At 34.2% G+C, this 18,765-nt stretch overlaps 1 long non-coding RNA gene across 1 annotated transcript; it reads left to right on the top strand.

Annotated features, from left to right (window-relative positions):
• The first annotated feature begins 6,344 nt into the window (after nt 1-6,344).
• On the top strand, nt 6,345-8,624 carry LOC136274346 (uncharacterized). Its single transcript, XR_010712636.1, has 3 exons — nt 6,345-6,782; nt 7,452-7,626; nt 8,137-8,624. It is a non-coding gene; the product is annotated as an uncharacterized lncRNA (long non-coding RNA).
• The last annotated feature ends 10,141 nt before the right edge of the window (nt 8,625-18,765 follow it).

Raw genomic sequence — 18,765 nt, forward strand, 5'->3', positions numbered from 1 at the left:
TAGCAGCGTCGGAAACCCCAGAACAACATCTTCGTCTTTTAATTTATGAGCTTTTGCATAATGTTCTAAATCTATCAAAAATTCGTATGCCGCATTATCGTCAGACCCATCAAATGTGCCGTAATACTTAATAAAGCTCTCCATACCTGATTGACGAGCCGGTGTTGCGGTTGGTTGAATTATTAGTGACGGTTGTTCGAATGTAGGTTCAGGCAGTCGCAGTGTTACTTCTGAGTCTGAATCCTCGATATCCGATGCGGGTTGTTGTTCCTGTTCCTGGGTTGGATCCACAGTGGATTGTTCCGTGAACGTCAGTTGAGTCCGGGCTTGCAGGCGCGTCACTGGTTTCCGGTTTGCTGCTGTGGGCATTTAGGTTCTTCCACCACTTGTTACCAGGGTTTTTCCTGTGTGTACTCGCTTTGCTGAGGTACCGGGGAATAAAGGATCGTCGGGGACTTCGAAATAAAACCAAATATTGAAATAAGGCCAAAATATAAAGTTTATTAATTTAGATCGCAAATGTCAAAGGTCAAACTCACAATATAAACAGTTCTTAAAATTGACAATTAAAAATAACATAAAATGAAAATATATTTACCTTCGAAATAAAACCAAATATTGAAATAAGGCCAAAATATAAAGTTTATTAATTTAGATCGCAAATGTCAAAGGTGACAATTTGCGTTTGGCTTTTGGTTTTATTTCGACGATAATTACAAAGTCACGCCCATAAAGTTAATCCCAAAATATAAAATATAATTGGATATTTAATTATTTATGGGCGTGGATAAAAATGAAACGAACAGGTAACAATCATTATAATTAGTGTTAATAACCACTGTTCAAATTATGTAATTAAAACGCTCACAGGTGCCAGGTAAGATGTCAAAACAGGTTGAATTATGTAATTAAAATACTAAGCGGTCCTGTGAGGCTTATTTAACAATTGACGTTAATTTGAAAATTAAAGAAATAACTAATTAAAGATTTCGACATAAAAAATAATATTAACTAATTATTAAGTAAAATCATTATTGTGACATTTGAATATTCCCTTTTTTTTTCTTTTTTTTTTTTTTTATTTTAAAAACGTATATACAAAATAATTTATCTACAAATTAAGAACATAACATTATTAAAATAGCATTTGATATGAATAAAATATACACAAAATATACAGGGTAAGTGATATATAAAAATATAAACAAAATATATACACGGAGCATAAAATTCTGTAACAGACTTAGCCTCTCCCCAAGTCATGTGAAGCTCCTTACGTTCACGTTTCACCGTTCTGCGCCACGCTGTTTTGGTCTTCCCCTTGGTCTTTTCCATGGTGGTGTTCACCTGATGGCGACTTTGGGAATTGGTGCTCCTTCCATGTTCAAGACATGCCTAAGCCATCTGAATCTCCTTTGTTTTATCTCATCGATGATTTTTTTTAGTTAGTCATATTAAGTAGATTTTCATTTGATATTGTATTTGACCAATATATTTTGCAGATTTGACGGACGCAGCTCTAGTGGAAATTGGATAGTTATCTCAAGTCTTTCGTTCTTACCCCCCCCCCCCCCCCCCCGAACATTCGCTTCCATACAAAAAGATTGACTTTACATTCCTCTTCTATATAATTTGATCTTTGTTTTCCTGATATAATATTTTGATTTCGAGTGAGTGTTTCATTTGTAAAATGCTCTTTGTGCCTTTGCTAGTCGGTTTTGATATCTTTTTGTGAAGGATCTTAGTACTTACCACTGTCTCTAAATTACAAATTTATCAGCATGTTTTATTATCCCCTCGCGCAACTTGTTGCGAAGTAGATATAGCATCGTTGCTGTGCGTGTGTGTATGTTTGTGTGTCTGTGCGTGTGTGCATATTTCTGTGTCTGTGCGTGTGTGTATGTTTGTGTGTCTGTGTGAGTGTGTATGTTTGTGTGTCTGTGCGTGTGTGTATGTTTGTGTGTTTAGATCAGCCTTGAAAGTAAGATTAAAAGAAAACCCCCTCGTGCATGTTTATCAAACCTCGTACACTACATAGGCACGGTTAAAGAAAAATCCCTGTTCATTTTCAAGGAATTCTGTTAAATATTTATTAAATATCGTTAAAATTAAATTAGAACTTTTTTTATGTAGGCCTTGACGTACAATAGACATTTCCTATTCGTTAAAGTAAACATTTCAAACCGACAACTTGATATTTTGTTGCATTTAGCCCTTGTAAAGGTTAGAAACAAGTGTTTTGAAGAAATAAATAAAAATATTCGAGCAAGAGATTAATTCACCCCAATTTAATCCAAACAAGCAGCCGTCTGAGCCGAATTTCGGGCTATGTTTCCGGAATTCCCAAGAGAAGAGCAGGTTTATAATTCATAAGAGACTGATATGAATATCGTCAACACTATTATTCGGGAATTCATTTCATTTTAATTGCTGTGGATACCTTACTATTTAAAAAAAAAGAGGGGTGGGGTGGATATTGCGTGTTATTTAAACTCGTTTAAACTTTTTCATAATAAGTCCTATAAAGCAATGGTTGCTGATGTCAAGTCGATCTTTAAGAGTTCTGCCTGAATTCTATCTATGCCTGCTCTTTTTCCTGATTTCAAGGATATGATGGCTTCCGTTATTTTGTCTTTTGTTTGAAGATCTGTATTGAAATTGAGGTTAGACTGTTGTCTATGCCCTTTAATAAAGTGGCTGGCTCCGGTCTGTTTAAGACCTCTTTGAAGTGTTCTAGCCATCTTGTTGCCTGTTCTCACTTCGTTATAATTATTTTACTTTTGGTATCTTTCACAGGTTGTACTTGATTTGTTTTGCCACATAATTCCTATTCCTTGGTTATTTTAAGTAAGTTATTCAGGCCTCCTCTCTGGGCACCATTGTATGCTTAATTCACAAATTGATCGATGAAATTACGTTTCTCATTCCTGGTTTGTTTCATAACTTGTCTTTCTCTTCATATTATTGTTTTAAGTTCCGTTCTCTTTTTCGTGCAGACTTGGTGCTTAATACTCTCTTTTTGAGCTTTGTTCTTTCTGCGACTGTGTTCTACAGTTCACGATATTTTACAAGATTTGATAACCCGAGTTCGCCCAGAACTTTTCGGTTATCTTCGAGATTCTTTTTAACTTGTTTCTTTCTCATCATATTATTGTTTGAGTTTCTCTCTTTTTCGTGCAAACTTGGTATTAAATACTTTCTCTTTAAGCTTTGCTCGTTCTTCGATGGTGTTCCACAGTTCTGAACTTAACGATATTGTTACAAGATTTGATAGCCCGAGTTCAACCAGAATACGTCGGTTATCACCGAGGTTCTTTTCCTGAGTTTTCATCTTTAGCCATTGCAATGTTACGCTAATATTTCCCCGCCACATACACATGTATTTTGTCTGATTTTTAACTCCAATCCCGATTACATAATTATTACTTTTATTCATCAATCATTCTTTGTTAATACAGTATAAGGAAGAGTATTCTGTTCATCAGGATTAACAAATATATATTATAAAAATAAAGTAATTATGAATTAATAGGCAAAACCATTTTAATTTTTCGGGTATGAATAAATATAATCAGAATCCCTTAGCAAACAAAAGAGTTTTAAAGTATTAGAGCTTTCTTTTGACGATCAAATACAAATCAACAATTCTGCAGAATAAGATTTATTCAGACTTCACAAGTAAATGAATCATAATAAATCGTATATATAATCGCAAACATGCATTGAATGTTTAATTTTGGATGACGTCGGTCCTATAACCCACCAAGGTTGTGCAGACAAATTGAATGTTAACTTAAGTGGAGTTCTTTTAATAAAATATTGCATGGGATATAAATGTTCTTAGAGGTAAATTATCCATTGTCCGTTTCTAAGAAGTACGTTGCTGATAGGATAAGCAGTTGGAAACTGATGTTCCATGATTTTTGAGCTTCCAACCGCTTCCCCGATTCCGACACGGATATTTCCATGATCCCACTGAACCCAATACCGGACGAACTCCCTGGGTGAGAGATACGATCCGATGTGTTGGGAGTAGCAGGTACCGGAAACAAACCCATCTCTCATACAATTGAGGTCCATTGAAAATCCTTCCAAAATAATCCAGTAGCCAGGAAAGGCTGTTGTGTTACCGGAAGACAGGCCGAAGTAGGCATCATTAGATGCTTTCACGGAGAACTGTATAGACAGTCTGCCTAATAACAGAGGCCCTATGTCAATCCAAGTTGTTGGCGCTGTTACGTGTATATCTGTAAAAGAAGATATGTTACGTTAGACAATTATGTCTCAATTTAAATGTTTTTTGTTCATTATTAAAGGATTTATCCAAGGTTTATTTAAATCAGCAATGTTGTCTTCGCTGTATTTGTTTGAAACTGTTTGCAAATATCGTTATTTAACATACATTAAACATCTAATTGTTTGAGATCTTTGATTAAAGGTTTGGACTTTTATTATGATAGATTATTCGTATGAGAATTTATTGTATAAAAAATAATATAAATTATGATAATAACTTTAAAGACGCAACCGAGAGGAAAGTAAATGCAAAATCATGGATATATACAATCATGTATGTTGCCATATCCAACTATTCAAATGGCGGAAGTCAAAGGAAAACCCCATCTGCAAACACATTTAAGAAACGAATAAAAATAGATGAAATTTTCAAAAGGAATTTACAGATCGCAAAAACGTTTCCTTACTATTGCAGAAATGTTTCCATCCTACTTCTGTTATCCAGGTTCCGGTGATAAGGTTAAATTTTAGAAGGCATTTATAATGAACCGAACACAACTGATCGTCATTATGGCAAGAAAATGCTTGTCCGTTCATCATTTTAGCCCTTGTGCCGCATTCTAAGCACCGGGTATTCTCTCTTTGGTGTACTACATGAAGGTTAGAATTTATATCATTCATTTCTTTCACCATTGTCCAAAGAATTTGTTCAACGGCTCCAGAACACACAATGCATAAAAAAAGGAGATGAAACTTTAGAACCATCTTAACGCTTATGACCGTATTAAAAAGTCATGGATGTTTTAAACTTCAAACTTAAACCAGCGTTCTACAGAGAACTTTTCCTTCGTCTAAATGAAGCTTGTTATATACATGAATTTTAATATGTCTCTAAACAAAGTCAATCATTGATTTTTTTCCCCTTTGTCTCGTAGCAGACATTTTTATAAAATTCTTATGTTAAAAATGTAGTTAAAATGGTGTCCCCTCCCCCCTCTTTGGGAGCATGTACATATAATATTAAATGAAAGTGACATAAGGAAATCATCAGTACAACTGAAGCTAAGGAATACTACAGCACCCCCCCCCCCCCCTCCACTCCAAGATTAGCAATTTGAAGATTTTGAGAGTTTGATAATTTCCTTTTTTGTGGTTGTCAAGATGTTTTGGATGAAGGCTGCCACATACTTTCAAAATCGATGCTTTGCGCCTGTACGTCTCCCACTAGATCCATGGGTGTTGGGTATATGCAAGTCACCAAAAATATTATTGCATATTTCTGTAAACAGTCAGTAACAAACCTAATAAATGTTTTGTTTTGTCGAGGACCAAAAGTTTAATATGAAAACAAACGTTTGTGTAAAAAAAAATCAGTTCAAATATCGTTACGTCCGCCATGATGCCGTTTAAATTTGGACTCCCGCCATGTAAAGAAATTAATAAGGCAATCACGTGACGCGATTCATCCAATGACCTCGAGACGTTCTATTCCGAGGCTAAAGGTATTGACCATTATGTTGTAAATACTAATAATCATGTAAGCTGTCTTTACTTTCTATACCAGCTGAAACTCTTATAAGATTCGGATGCTATGGGCAGATCCATCAACTTTTTCCGGATTGGGATAATTTTGCTTGCCAGGATGAGGAGATCTCAAGCATGTTTTTTGTAGTTTTAATATGATTTTTATGTTTGATTTAAAAATCTTTGAATTGTCTTGATTGGGGGTTGGGGGGTTGGGTAGTTCTCCCCGACCCCATTCCCTTCTAACTCCGCGCAAATGCTTCTTGTAAACATATGTAGAGAAAGTATTTGAAGTACATTTTCTAGTAATAGTCTGGTTCTCAAGTCCTTCTAATAGTGCAATCTTATAAGATAATTTGTTTTCTTTGTTCGCTAATATACATGTATGACTTACTTACATTTCTCTCTTTTGTTCATTTTTATTTTTATATTAATTTACCGTTTTCATACACCAACTACAAAATAAAATGCTACCATCATGGGGGTTCCTCTTTACCTGGAAGACTGGATGGTATATATATATATAAAACTTAAATGAATAAAAACACAAAGTCCGAGTAAAACATAAGCGCTTTCATTTTCATCTTCAGGGCCCGGTTTTTCGAAAGGTGGTTAACTCTAACACCGTGTTAACTCTGTGTTAAACTCGGTGTTAAAGTTAACCACATGGTTAAACGTTTTTCAAAAGTGTGTTAGAGTTTAACCATGTGTTAACTCTGTGTTAACTTTAATCCATCCCCAGTACCTTGGTTAAGATTTAACACAGTGATTAAATATGGCCGCCAGTGTAATTATTTTGCCACTTCAACTCAAAAAATTGGTATAAGAAGCATTTTTCAGAAATTTTAAAGTTTAAAAAATCTTACATATGATTAAGATACGGAAAAGCAAGTGGCTTGACATGAAAAGTTGCAGTATCTGTGTGATAAAATTATGGAAGAAGGATTTTACACATGGTTCATACCCCCTATGTTGAAGGATCCCTTCATTGGAGGAGGCTGCATTGTTGACAGTAGTAAAAGGTACTTTTTTCTTTATTTGACCTTCACATTGATTATATTGTTGTTGTCACATAAGACATTTAACAAAATTTTCCAAAATTATTAGTGAAATGGGTACTATAAGTACAAAAACATCGTTTCCTTTAATTTTTAAAACATTAATGAGAAAGGAATTATCAGCTCCTTGATAAATAAATATTGAGTAAACATGTTAGCATATTTTTTTTCAATGTTGTTACTGCATATTAAGATTTATCTCCCTTTTGACAAAATGCAAGTGGTGGATCAAAATTATTTCTAAAACGTGTATAGTCTAAAAATATGTTATGCACAGTCAAGTAATGTAAAGATACTAAAATTATATCTGATTGGAGCAATATTGGTATGATTTTTATGTACATGTATTTTATATTATATCTTCCTTTTTTAAATCACTTTTTAAAAGAATAACCGCATTTTAAATTTTTGAAGCATTTAATTTTTAAAACTCAATATATTTATATTGATTTAATTAAATTAGTGATATTTAAATTTGACCTTATTTATTTCTTTCCACTGGGCAGATCCCAATCATGATGCACATGTTTTTTGAAGTGTATCTATTTCAAATGTACATGTATTTTACATTATGATTTAAAAAAATCTGTTGTTTTGTATTTTCAATACATTTTAAAAATTATTTATTTAAAGATTTGGAAGAAGGAGAACATGGAATGTTCTGCTGGGTGACACTTGCTGTGCTTGATACCTAATTCTCCCAAAGCCATATTTCATGAGGCCCACAAACTGCAGCCAAGGAGAAATTTATTCAAATATGCATACCAAGATCAGAAGTGAAATTGAGAGGTTCTTTTGTTTGCATAAGGTGTGATTCTATTTCTTTTTTTTCACTGAAGGTTGGATATTTTCAGTTGAAGTGACAATTTTTAAATTATCACGGTATTTCACAAACAATTTATAACAGAGCATTTATATGCTTTAAGACTTAATATTTTAACATAAACTGAAAAATTCAATTAGGGAAGTATTATTACATTTACTGTGCTCTCAATCGACAAACCGGATTAGTCTCAATTACTGAATTATTAAGAGTTTAATGTCACCTGGATGTGAACTACTTTGCTAAACCAAAATCATCATCTTTACATGTATATGCATGTAACTCATATCAGATTTACATGAATACAACAGGGTACATACATGTATACATACATCAGTACATGTTTTCTGTTGTGTCCATTTTAAACAAATTTTGTAATCAGAACTGTTAAAAATTTAAGGTGAATATGAAGTTTAGTCCCAAAATATGACTATATTTGTCTTTATTTCACAATTGTTGTCTTTTTGTATACATTTTATCCTTTTTAATTCACAGATTTGCATGATACAGGAATTAACTGCCTGCATTGTTAATTGAAGAGGACTTGGAGAGACTGGGAAAGATGCATAAGTATTTGACAACCACCGACCTCTAAGCCTCAAACACCATGCACCAAGAGAAGGAGAACAATTATTGTGACATTTAATCTTATGTCTACATCCTAATTTATAATTATGATACACAATAGCCAAAAAAAATTGAATTCTCTCTCTCTCTCTCTCTCTCTCTCTCTCTCTCTCTCTCTCTCTCTCTCATTTAACATGTCTAACATGTTTTTATTATGAAATTGTTTAAAGTACCATAAACTGGAAATTATAATTATTAAAGTATGTAAAACAATGCGAATGTAAACATTTGCACTCTCTCTCTCTCTCTCTCTCTCTCTCTCTCTCTCTCTCTCATATATAAAACAGTATGTTGATTAATTTATATTTGTACTTTTATGATATAATAGAGATTTTCATCCAAATATGAAATACCGAATAAATAAACATTAATAAGTATACACAGTATGTTACATATAGATGACTCAGTTTTTGTTTATCACAGCTTTTAGGTGTAAATGTTATTTTGTTGTGTTTTTAATGACAAATTGTTGTCTTTAATAATCCATGATAGATTAAATATTTAATACATTTATTTTGTATGTTTTTGTCTATAATGTCCTGGTATAGAAATATGCATTTAATACTAGTAAGCCTCTTATCCTTTTATTTAAGGCATATTTTTCTTTCAAATTAAGTTTACATGAAGACAAATACAGTTATCATTGAATACAAAATGTAAAAGAAAAAAATCCAAGTTTTTAGCTCCTTCCTGTCCAAAGGTGAAATTTTACACATATTTACATATATATAGTTGAAAAATCACCCATTCCTTCCAATTGTCTCAATTTAAATTGCATGTAGGATATGATCGAAAATGTACATTTTACATAAATTAAAATAACATCTGCTATAATAACTACTTTTGAAATGAACAAGAAGCAACCATATTTTTATCTTTGTATTGTATTTATGCATTTAAAAGAAAAACATGTAAAATTTGAACATTTTTCTTGGATTTCTTATCTGTCTCCAGCTACCCGGGTGTGTTTGAATTTTATTGTAATAAAATTAAGGCAGACAATATTTATTTTATCATGGTTGGAAAGGGAGTAGATTTTTATTAAATATGATTGTTAAGCTTGCTTTTTAAGAAATTTAAACAAGAAATCACATGCAGGACGGCATGTATGTTTGTCTTTAAAATGCTACAATTCATCCAATTTTCAAAATAGGTCAATTTTTAGTGTCAGTGATACATGTTTTCAAATATGTGTGAGAATTGACACTAGGAAATTGCCACAAGTTTCATAATATTAGGTGAAAGATTTCAAACCACTGCTTTTTATGAAAATCAATACATAGGAGGGGGGTATGCATGCAAGGGTATTTCTAAGTGATGTGGTGCTTTTAGAATGATAATATCATGTAGATACATGCAGTATTGAATAAGGTTTCCTATTAAAAGAGGTTGAACAACAATTGACCTCTTAAATATTAAGTAAAGATTTTTTGCTGATGTTAAATAGAGTAAAGTGGAAATGGTGGGTTCACTTAAATGACCATATATTTCTCAAACCTCAATGAAATTGGCAATATGCGGTATACTTTTTTTCAAAATTGCATAAGCTTTCTTATTCCAAGACAAATTGTCTTTTCATAGAATATTAGTGTAAGTTAAACTCTATAAATTAATTAGAAAATTTGTTGAGCCTTTAAACTGTATTTTATGATACATGTACCTAATTGATTTACCGGTACACATTGAAAGGAATTTATAATGGTATTTTGAAGCTATTACACTGTACTTTAACGGTGTTATATAGACAACAAGAAAAGAAAGGATTAATTTGGAAAATTGCATACTATATAGGATCGGAACCCTGGAAATGATATAGATGTTCAAAATATAATCATATCAATAATATTTCACTAAATTCAAACTTATTGAAATCCCAAAGCAAAATCTTCTTTTTCTTCATATATGGAAAGTAGAAATGAATTATGGGTAACCAAGTGATTACCAAGTGGTTAACTCAGTTAACACAGTGTTAGCTAACCAATGCGTTAAATTGCTTTTGATCAACAGAATTTAACCACTGCGTTAGCTAATCACTTGATTAGGATTTAACAAGTCGTAATCCTAAACACTGTGTTAAATTTAACAACCTTTCGAAAAACCGGGCCCAGATGTTTTACAACTAACCAAGGTAACGCCGTTATTGTGACGTCATAATAACGTTAGCAAAGTCTCTGGTGTTGACGTCACAATTTTGGCGTATTTTTAAGCATAACACATATCAATGAAATAAAAACAATGTAATTTAACACAAACATTGAAATGGTACACGGATGTTATAATAAACTGTTCAATTTAGGTTTATATAGTCTTATAAAATGTTTTTCTTTTTCTCGTCTTTCAGAAGTATTACACTCGCACATTTTATAAAAAGGGAAAACAGTAAAAGATTTCTTTCCACATACGTCCAGATGTTCACTGAGTTTTATTTTACGATATTCCGGTGAATTAATATGTTGTTTATGTATCCGGATTCGTTCCCGTAATGCATTTCCTGTTTCACCAATATAAAGTTCTCCACAACCAGAACATGTGATAACATAAATTAAATTTCTGGTTTGGCATGACATGTTATTGTTGATAGTGAACTCTTTTCCACTAAAGTTAAATTTTTGTCCTGTTTTGATATACGGGCAGGTACCACACCGCGGATCTTGGCATTTGGTTACTTTGTAATCTGTTTTTTCTGTGAAATTTGACTTGGTGAGAATTCTTCTTAGATTCTTTGGTTGTCTTTTACTGTTAATAAACGTCTGTTTTTCAAATATTTTAGAAAAGATTTCATCCGTCTTCAAGACTTCGTTAAGATGTTTGACTGTACGAGTAACGTTTGGATTTCTCGGGTTATATGTTGTTACTAATGGGATTATGCATTGAGTTTTGTTCCGTTGAATGGGATTAAGTAAATCTTTTCTATCTAATTTTTTACATTTCTCAATGGCGTCATCGATAATTTTTTCTGGATAATTTCGTTTCATCAGGAACTGCTTCGGTTGATGTAACCTCTGTATTTTTACAGTCTCACTGTTGACTATGGTACATATCTTTCTTGCTAAATTATAAGGTATAGCTCTTTTTGTATGCCGTGGATGACACGAGTTAAAATGTAAATACTGATGTGTATCAGTCGGTTTGTAAAATATATCGGTCATGATGACTTCGTCCTGTTTAGTCAGTAGAATATCCAAGTACGAAATACGGTCAAGGCTTTCTTCCGCTGTAAATTAGATGTCTGGATTAAGTTCATTTAATATTTCTTTAAAAGTTTTCAGGTTGTTATCTCCTGAATTCCAGACTATAAAGCAATCGTCGAGGTATCTGTTCCAGTTAGTTAAGATATATTTTCCAGTGTCCTCCTCAAATGTCTGGTTAACTTTTTTGTACATCGTTTCCTCCAAATATCCTAGGGCTAACGTCGCATATGTTGGAGCCATTTTTGTCCCCATGGCGGTTCCCTTGATTTGTCTAAAGTGTTTACCATTGAATGTGAAAGTATTGTTCGTAAGAACGATTTCCACAGCTTCTAAAATAAAATCTTTTAGGAAACGGTTGTTTATTTTCTCTGGATTCTTATTTACCCAATACCTAATTGCTTCAAGTCCCAGAGAATTAGATATGTTACTATATAAATTGATAACATCCAGTGTAACAAATTTGCTGTTTTCCTCAATTTTTTCTGGTAAATGACGGAGGAAATCCAGGTCATCTTGAACGTAGCTTTTGACTTCACTACAGAATGGTTTTAAAAGAGTGTCTAATAAACTGCTGAGTCTTTGAGTTGGTGCTGAAGGTCCGCCTACTATTGGTCGGAAAGAGATATCACTTGGATTTGGACAATGGATGTACTCCGAACGCTGGGTTTTAATTGCCTCCTTGATTTGTTCTGATTTGTGTATTTTTGGAAGACCGTAAAAGTTGCTCTCTCTAAATTCAAAATTTGTTAAGTAGTCTTCCTCCTTATCTGTTAAATTGGATGTTGTTTTGTGTCGTTTCAACAGATTTTTTATTTTTTGCATAGTTTTCTTGTCGTCATTGTCTTCTATTTCTTTGTAATAGACAGTGTTTGACAGCATGTTAATTATATGCTCTTTGTAAATAGTTTACAATTATTTAATGCTTGAGCAGTCGATAGACCCAAATATTTTACCTTGGCACTGGCGTCGGAAGCAAATTGAAAGTGGGGGGGGGGGGGGCTAGACTAATCCTCTGAAATATTGAGAAAAAAGTCATTCCCAAAATCATGGAAATCCTAATCCGTGGGGGGGGGGGGGGGGGGGGAGTATACCTATACTTCCCGTAAAAAAATAATTACTTACCCAACAATTTTTTTTTCCAAAATCATGAAATTCCTAATCCGTGGGGGGGGGGGGGGGGGAGGGGGGGGGGTAGCATGCTTCTGAATCCAACTTTTCAATCTTTCAAGGTAAATTTAGAAACAATAATCTTTCCTGCGATAAAAAGTGGGGGGCTGAACCCTGTATTATGCTATGTTTCTAATGGTTAGGTATAAATTTGCAATAAAAGTGGGGGGGGGGGCTAAGCCCCCCTAGCCCCCCCCCCCCCCCCCGGTTCCGACGCCTATGCTTGGTGCAGGGAACAGCTCAGTATGATCTTTTGCCCCAGGCCAACGGCGGAGGGCAATAGATCATATTGAGCTGTTCCCTGCACCAAGGGACAAAATTTAACTTTATTATGTTTATTTTACTTTAGTTCTTAAAATCTATCTTCATGGTATGAAAACCTTCTGTAATTTATAATTGTAAACACAAAATACTAAAAACGGAATTAGGTAATGAAACAATTATTCAATGCCTGAACGGTCAATATACCCTAATTTTTGTGATCGGCTTCGGCCGATCACTGTTTTGTCCATATGAGGCATCCGGCAAATGCTTCCACGTGCGCACACATTCCGCTTGCATAAGTAGTTCTTATAAAAATTTGAAGTTTGGTTTAGTATTTATATAACATTTTACTCAGTTTTATTTCAATTTACCTTAAGATATGCAAACATACATAAAATACAGTTCGATCTGTTTATTCAAGAATGCACATTTTGTCTCACGCGTAAGGATTTCGGTCGAAAGATTCATTCAGTAATGCAGTTGACCTCGATGAACTGACCTCAATCATTAGAAGATGCTCCATGAACTGACCTCGATCTATTGATGTTGCATAATAGTAGCTAGGAAGACGGCTTGATTTATAAACAAGATTACGTTATAATGCGACCTCAATAGCAAGTTATGATGGCATTCAATGTTTTTCAGTCGCATCAAATTATTTTAATACAACTCTTTCTTTGTATACGTGTTAATGCTCTTTGAAGAGCCCTACTCAGTATTCTGAAGAAGAAGAAGAAGAAGAAGAAGATACATTAACATTTAATAATTACGTTAAAAAAATAAAACTAGACAAGGATTTTACGAACGGCTTTCCCCAAATTTATTTCAAAATTAAATTTGTTGGCGGTTTATAATGATGAAATTATGGTGTACAGATTCAAAATATTCTATATTTTGTAAAAATACAGTACTTTTTTTTTTATTTTATTTATCAAACTGATCATGTTGATTGCTTCTAGCTATCAATATATCATTATTGTCGATCATCTATACTACTATAATTAAATAATAGACTCGAATTTTTGGGCTTTATTACCGAGAAATCGGAAGAGTACTGTCATTTGTTTTATATATCTTAAACATTATTAGCACTTGAAGATAACCAATTTGTTTTTATTTTTTCTCAATCAAGCTTCGCTAATTAATAATCAACGAAAATTTCTTTAAAAATTCCGGAAATCATATGGATTTTTCGGATTTTACAATCTTGCGCTTGCGCGTTACATTCACGCAAATCGCAGGAGGCTCTTTAGATTTTGTTTCCACAATATCACATTTACATGAATAAACTCAGAAACGATATTACAAATACGTGTAAATTTTAATGATATGAATTATATTTTTAAATGAAAGGTATAAAAGTACAGCCTCAAAATGGTTTATTATGAATAATTTGACTATTATTTTTAATGCAGCTTTATTAATTTTCTCCAACATCGTTTCGGAGCGATTCTTCAATGTTTTTGCTACATTACGGGTATATGGGAGGCATTTTATCTGTGGTAAAGGCCTGTCCCGAGACACAGCTAGATTATTCTAACTATACTCTGTCCCGAGTTTTTGCTTCCACCACTTTTCGCTTGATATTTCGATAATGATAAATACCTTTGTGCTCAAACTATGTTCATCCATTAATATAACAAAAATGTACAGATTATCTGTTTTGAAACGCCCCCTCTATCGCTTCAGGTTTCAATACACATCCCAAAATAGAAAGTATACGGTGATTTTGCATTGCATCAGCCATTAATAAGCCTGGATGATAATGTTGAAAAATTGCGCGAGGTGTCCCGAGTACTTCTGAATGGGGAAAACATGTAAACATTTGTTTTCGTTCCTGTGAAATTTTATGAGTGAAAAGGGATAATTTGTCAATGAAGATATCTTGGATATTTTCCATTTCATTGATTTTATCTGTACTTTTTTCAAAGGTATGTGTATTTTTATTAAAAATCATCAAAGTGATGGAAGCAATAACATGGGACAGACTATAAGCAGAGTGTAGTGAAATTAATAGCATTGTTGTAGGCTTAAAGCTTTATTATGTAAATGGCAACAATACGGTGTGTCGATGTGTAAATGTCCGATATTATATACAATGTCAACCCGTGCACGCACGGGTCAAAGTCAAACCCCCCTCTATTTTTTTTTCTATTGGAGGGGGTTCAAAATATTATGGTTGTGATATATTGAACCCCCCTACTGTTTCCAATTCCCATTGGAGAGGGGGTTCAAAATATTATGGCCGCGATATTTTGACCCCCCCCCCCCCATTATTTTTTATCGCTATTGGATTGGGGGTTCAAAATATTATGGCAGCGCAGCGATAGTCTTGTTCTTTTAAAAGGAATACTTGTTCTAAAATACGTTGCCGGTGTCATGTGATATTTTGATACCGCGAAATATTGAACCCGGGTTCAATATATTATGCGATATCATGAACACGGGTTCAAAATATCACTGCAATATACTGAACCCCCCCCCCTCCCATAAAATATTGACCCCCTGGTTAAAAATATGGCCGCGATATTTTGAAACCCCCTCGAATTTTCATTGCTCTTGGACAGGGGTTCAAAATATTATGGCTGCGATATATTGAACCCCCCTCCATTTTTTATTTTTTTTGCTATTGGAGAGGTGGTTCAAAATATTATGGTTGTGATATATTGAACCACCTACTATTTGCAATTCCCTTTGGAGAGGGGGTTCAAAATATTATGGCCGCAATATTTTGAACCCCCCTCCATTTTTTGTTGCTATTGGAGAGGTGGTTCAAAATATTATGGTTGTGATATATTGAACCCCCTACTGTTTCTAATTCCCATTGGAGAGGGAATCAAAATATTATGGCCGCGATATTTTGAACCCCCTCTATTTTTTTATCGCTATTGGATTGGGGGTTCAAAATATTATGGCCGCGATAAATTGAACCCCTCTCTATTTTTTATTGCTTTTTGAGAGGGGGTTCAAAATATTATGGCCGCGATATATTTAACCCCCTACTGATTCCAATTCCCTTTGGAGAGGGGGTTCAAAATAGTATGGCCCTGATATTTTGAACCCCCCTCTATTTCTTATTGCTATTGGAGAGGTGGTTCAAAATATTGTGGTTGTGATATATTGAACCCCCTACTGTTTCCGATTACCCTTGGAGAGGGGGTTCAAAATATTATGGCTGCGATATATTGAACCCCCCTCCATTTTTTATTTTTTTTTGCTATTGGAGAGGTGGTTCAAAATATTATGGTTGTGATATATTGAACCACCTACTATTTGCAATTCCCTTTGGAGAGGGGGTTCAAAATATTATGGCCGCAATATTTTGAACCCCCCTCCATTTTTTGTTGCTATTGGAGAGGTGGTTCAAAATATTATGGTTGTGATATATTGAACCCCCTACTGTTTCTAATTCCCATTGGAGAGGGAATCCAAATATTATGGCCGCGATATTTTGAAACCCCCTCTATTTTTTATCGCTATTGGATTGGGGGTTCAAAATATTATGGCCGCGATAAATTGAATCCCTCTCTATTTTTTATTGCTTTTTGAGAGGGGGTTCAAAATATTATGGCCGCGATATATTTAACCCCCTACTGATTCCAATTCCCTTTGGAGAGGGGGTTCAAAATAGTATGGCCCTGATATTTTGAACCCCCCTCTATTTCTTATTGCTATTGGAGAGGTGGTTCAAAATATTGTGGTTGTGATATATTGAACCCCCTACTGTTTCCGATTACCCTTGGAGAGGGGGTTCAAAATATTATGGCCGCCATATTTTGAACCCCCCTCCCTCTATTTTTTATTGCTATTGGAGAGGGGGTTTAAAATATTATGGCCACGATATGTTGAACCCCCCTCTATCTATTATTGCTATTGGAGAATGGGTTCAAAATATCATGGCTGCTATATATTGAACCCCCTACTGTTTCCTATTCTCTTTGGAGATGGGGTTCAGAATATTATGGCCGTGATATATTGAACCCCCTACTATTTCTTATTGCTATTGGAGAGGGGGTTCAAAATATTATGGCCGCGATATTTTGAACCCCCCTCTATTTTTTATTGCTATTGGAGAGGGGGTTCAAAATATTAAGGATGTGATATATTGAACCCCCTACCTTTTACTAATTTACATTGGAGAGAGGGTTCAAAATATTATGGCCACGATTATATTGAACCCCTCTCCTATTTGCTATTCCCTTTCGAGAGGGTGTTCACAATATTATGGCTATGATATTTTGAACCCCTTTCTATGTTTTATTTCTATTAGAGAGAGGGTTCAAAATATTATGGCTGTGAAATATTGAATACCCAACCCCCTTCCATCTGAATTACCGGTACATTGCATATTGAAAATGTGATTTAAATATTATTTCTACAATATACTGCACCCACCTTAATTTCAAATTGGAGAAGGGGATCGAGATTTAATGTCTCAGGGTTATTTTACACCCCCCCCCCTTCCTCCCCAACAATCTTATTAACAACTTCATGTATACTTGGTTACTCTAAATGATAGTCCTCAGATGGAAAAGGGGGCTAACACCTGTGTGTTGTGTATACACAGGGTTGGGAAACATTCAAATTCCATTCAGCCTTTATGGTATCCCTATTATTTTATACATGTACCAGTAATGAGGGGGTTCAAAATATTATGGCTGCAATATATTGAAAAACCTTCTTATCACTGGCTATTGGAGATAAAGGGGTTTCAAAATTTAAGGGCTGTGAAATTTAATTATAAATAATAATGCCCCCCCCCCCTTCTTCTTTTTTATTGATTTTTTAAGTGGGGTTTTAAGATCTATTTTTTTGTAAAATATTGAAAACTCTTATTTTTTAGTCTCGTCATTGACACCCCCCCCCCCCACCCCCAAATCTTTACTTCATGCATATACAGAATATACAGAATTCTTTTTTTTTTTTTTTTTTTTTTTTTTTAGAATATACAGAATTCAATTTTTTTGGGGGGTGGGAGTTGTGGGGAAGATGGGAGGGGTATAATTGTGCTTTTATTGTCAGTCTGTAATAAAACATATTAATTATGAATGAAAATTGTATTGTTTTGGTGATTCTTTTTATTACCAAGAAAATAGGGTATCCTTGGAGGTTACTCTAAATGGTAGTCCACAGGTGGGAGAAAAGGAGGCTAACACCTGTGTACTGCGTATACACACCGGTGGTAGGTAAACATTAATTGGCTCCCTTCATACTGTATGGTACAATTATCCGCTGTACAATAATCAAAGAGAGATAACTCTTTTGGGAAAACAGTAAAAATTGAAATGGAAGTAATTACGTTCTAGGTATTTGACAAATAAATATATATGAAAATATGACCCCTATTACAATAATATTTTGAACCCCTCTCCAATTGCAAGAAAAATTGAGGGGGGTTCAAAATATCGCGGCCATAATATTTTGAACCCCCCCCCCCTTCCAAAGGGAATTGGAAATAGGTAGTGGGTTCAATATATCGCAACCATACTATTTTAAACCCCTCTCCAAAAATAAAAAATAGAGGGGGGTTCAAAATATGGCGGCCATAATATTTTGAACCCCCTATCCAATAGCAATGACAAATAGAGGGGGGGGGTCCAAAATATCGCGGCCATAATATTTTGAACCCCCTCTCCAAAGGGAATTGGAAATAGGTAGGGGGTTTAATATATCGCAGCCATTATATTTTGAACCCCCTCTCCAATAGCAATGAAAATTAGATGGGGGTTCAAATATCGCAGCCATAATATTTTGAACCCCCCTCTCCAATGGGAATTGGAAAAAGGGAGGGGGTTTAATATATCGCAGCCATAATATTTTAAACCCCCTCTTCAAAAGCAATGAAAAATAGATGGGGGTTCAAAATATTGCGGCC

The sequence above is a fragment of the Magallana gigas genome, chromosome 4 (assembly GCF_963853765.1).
Source record: "Magallana gigas chromosome 4, xbMagGiga1.1, whole genome shotgun sequence".
Lineage (NCBI taxonomy): Eukaryota > Metazoa > Mollusca > Bivalvia > Ostreida > Ostreidae > Magallana > Magallana gigas.